The 3,637-nt window shown below is 49.3% G+C and overlaps 1 pseudogene across 1 annotated transcript; it reads right to left on the bottom strand.

The window, feature by feature from the left end:
* Window positions 1–1,563: 1,563 nt before the first annotated feature.
* On the bottom strand, window positions 1,564–3,376 carry LOC123100459 (berberine bridge enzyme-like Cyn d 4; annotated as a pseudogene). The gene has a single exon (XR_006448404.1). The product of XR_006448404.1 is annotated as a berberine bridge enzyme-like Cyn d 4 (transcript).
* Window positions 3,377–3,637: the final 261 nt, after the last annotated feature.

The following is a 3,637-nucleotide window of genomic DNA, read 5'->3' as shown; positions in this document are numbered from 1 at the left end:
TGCTCTTACCCCTTTGTAAACATAAATCATTTATATCTTCTTAACCAATGTTTCAATTTTGTTTTATTTTATAACCTGTGGCGCAAAGACCTTTGGAACAAGACCATTGTTGAATATATTCGAAATAGTTTGAATTTTTTTATTGAAATATGTAATTGAAACGACTCAAACAATAAAAATGAAAAGTTCTTCATTATTTCCAGCAAAGTTCAGACAAGCTGTTTATATAGCTCTTCAGTTCCAAATAGATTTCCTAGCAAAGTTCTTTAATATTTCTAACAAAGTGCAGACCTAGTATTCAGAAAGTTCTTCAACACCTGATTCTTTTTATTTAACATTTTAAAATAAAAAGGAAAAGTTCATCACTGTTTACAGCAAACTCCACAAATTTTAAGTTAAAGTTCTAGTAGGCCCCAACTTCATGGTAAAGTTCCTTAGATAAAGAATAGATTGGCAGAAGGGTGTGTACATGGTGCTTCACACAATTTTATACTGGTGGGTATTTATCAAAAAGACAGAAAAAAAGAGGCATGCAACATTGCAGGGGAGAGAAGAGGGCCTTCACATAATCACGTGGGTGGAGGGACCAGTAGGGTCGTAGGAGGACAGAAAAGGATTTCTTGCATGGGGTCGGTGGGCCAGCCGGAGTGGATCGAGAGGTGTGCATGCGGAGAGGATTGGCGTTTTGTGTGCACTGCATTAGGCTGGTCATAGTGGGGGTACCATAGCTGATATTATGCACTTGGGAATAGCAAACATGATGATGTGGTGGAGAATTAAAGAAGAGAGATAGGGTTAGAGAAACATAGGTAGATATCGTAACATAATAAATGTTATACTACTTTGTGTCATGCATGATTAAAAATAAAGTCGTCTAAAATACTACTCTATGATACTATGCACTATGAAGATAGTATCATATGCATAATACTGAGTAGCCTTAGGTGGTGTTTGGTTCTCTAGTCCTAGGACTTTTCCTAGTCCCAACTAAAAAGTCTCTAGTCCCTAAAAAGTCCCTCCTTGTTTGTTTCCAGAGACTAAAAAGTCCATAATCCCTTCCTAGAGGTTATTAAATGACCATGTTGCCCCTAGTATATAGAAAAATAACAATCAAACAACACCATGGGGTGGCGGACCAATGGGTGCATGGAGGGGCATTGTTGGAAAAGTCCCAAAAAGTCCCAAAAAGACTCTCCTTGAGAGTCTTCTTCATTTAGTCCCAAATGCCTAGTTTAGTCCCTAAAAGTCCCTCCCGTTTGATAAAAAAGTCTCTAAGAGGGATTTTTTCTAGTCTCTACACAAAAAAGTCCCGGGAAACAAACACCCCCTTAGACATGGCTATATTGACATTTGATTGCGTGTCCGTGCTGTGTTCGAGAACGAAGAGCCATCTTTGATTGTAGTACTGTCTTTCGTGCAAGGACACACCTATCGCAACGAAGAGCCCAGTCTCTCGAAGGTGCTCATAGAAGTAGGGTGTGCGTGTGTGCGTTCATAGAGGTGAGTGTATGCGTGTATGTATGAGTGCTTGCATATGTACTTTGTAAAAAAAGTTGGGACAAGTGGACAATATCATTTTATTTTATTTATTATTTTTCGTAAACTTAACACGATACACGTTTCTTTTTTTTCACCCATGATTATAAACACGTCACATCACCGAGACGCACAATTTTAGCCATAGAGACCGAAATTAAGAGTCTCAAATGGAATCTATCATTTTGGCAGCGGGAAGAGGAGGGATGCTCTGCTCATTTCTGAAGAAATCATGGGGATCCACCATGGTCTTCACGGCTGCCAGCCTCTTAAAATTTCCTTTGAAATACTTGTCTCCCCAGCTGACTCTAGCCTTGTCATAGCTCGTCACGTCACCGTCCAACTCATTCGTCCCCAGGTCAAGGTCCCTGTAGTTGACGTACACAGCCCTTGGGTTGCTGGACACGTAAGGCTCCATCTCCTTGTACAGTCCCCTGACCCAGCTCATTCGCTTCTCCGCTGCTGCCGTCCCGTTCTCGTACCAGAAGGAGTAGTACTGGAGCTGGTAAAGGTTCCCCTGCCGGTGCGGGAACGGCGTCTCCGACGGCGAGATGCTGCTCATCAAGCCACCGTAAGGGTCCAGCATGAGCAGCGCGGCCTCGGGCTTCTCCAGCCACGCCGTCCATATGCTCTCCCACACGTCCCTTGGAATCGGCTCCTGCACGTGGTCGACTTGGCCTTGAGATAGTAGCTCGGGTTGCTGCTCCTGTTGAGGAGCTGCTCCGGTGGTACGGACGTCGTGGAGAAGCCGAAGAAGACCGTGGACTGCACCCAGCTCACCTCCTCGCAGTCTTGCTCCGTCATTCCGAGCTCGGGGAAGCGATCTTGCATGAGCCGATGGAGGCCGCCGCACCGGCCGAGAAACAACGCCTGGAAATTAGCCTGCTGGTTCAGCACGAGCACGCGGAGGTACAGCTCCTGCGGTGAAGCCGGCGCCATCTCTTGCCATTTTGTAATCAGTTCGATGGCGGATTGGCTCCTTGACCTTACGATGCTGAACACCGTGACGGTCTCCGGCACGGGGACTAGCCGCACCTTCCACGACAGCACCACGCCGAAGCTCTCGCCGCCTCCGCCACAGAGAGCCCAGAAGTGGTCCTCCCCCATGGTGCTCCTGTTCATCAGCCTTCCGTCGGTGTCCACGACGAGGGCGTCGAGGACGTTGTCGGCGGAGAGGCCGTACTTGCGTGCCAGCGAGCCAAACCCGCCACCGCTAAGGTGGCCGCCGATGCCCATGGTGGGGCAAGAGCCCGCCGGGAACCCCAGCGAGTGGCTGGCGGCGCCGACGGCGTAGTAGAGCTCGCCGACGGTGGCGCCGGACTCGACCCACGCCTCAGCACGTGCCGGGTCGACGTGGATGGCCCGGAGAGCGGCGAGGTCCAGCACCGCGAACGGCTCGTTGTACTTGTGGAGGTGGACGGAGGCGTAGGACAGGCCCTCGTAGTCGTGGCCGCCGCTGCGCACGCGGACGCGGACGCCGTGGCGGCGGCCGCAGCGCACAGTGGTCTGCACGTGGGCGTGCTCGGTGGCCGCGATGATCGCTAGAGGCTTGGAGGTGTCCGGCAGGATGTAGCGGAGGTTCCGGGCGGTGGACAGCAGGAGGGCAGAGTAGGCCGGGGTTGCCGGGGTATGGATGAGGCCAGACGGGATGTCCGCGGAGAGGCAGCCAAGGAATTCATCGATTGCAGTTGCAGTGGAAGCTAAAGAGGGCGTGTTTTGACCCCAGAGGATGCAGCAGAGGGTTAGGACAAGGTGTAAAAATGTCGTCCTCGGTGTCCTTGCCATGATTGATGCACGAGTGGCAACTATGGCTGTGAGCGGGAGATGCGTGCTACGGATATAGAAGGCGGCAACTATATATACAGTTGAAATGAAGCATCATCTATCATATATAGTTGAAGGAGTGGTTCCACAACTTTTTGGCCAATAAGTTCCGTACAAGAAAAAGATAAACGGTGGAGGAAATCAACTTCGCAAAGTTATTAGAAGAACAGTACCAAGAGTTCAAAATATGTTTTATGTCTAATCTCACCTATACTAATCCACTTCACCGGTTCACCCACATTGCAGTCAAGCTCCATATCCCCAGTGCTACTGCGTA

This window comes from Triticum aestivum, chromosome 1B (genome assembly GCF_018294505.1).
Source record: "Triticum aestivum cultivar Chinese Spring chromosome 1B, IWGSC CS RefSeq v2.1, whole genome shotgun sequence".
Classification (NCBI taxonomy): domain Eukaryota; kingdom Viridiplantae; phylum Streptophyta; class Magnoliopsida; order Poales; family Poaceae; genus Triticum; species Triticum aestivum.
The sequence above is the reverse complement of the archived record's forward strand: the minus strand, read 5'-3'. Positions and strand labels throughout refer to the sequence as shown.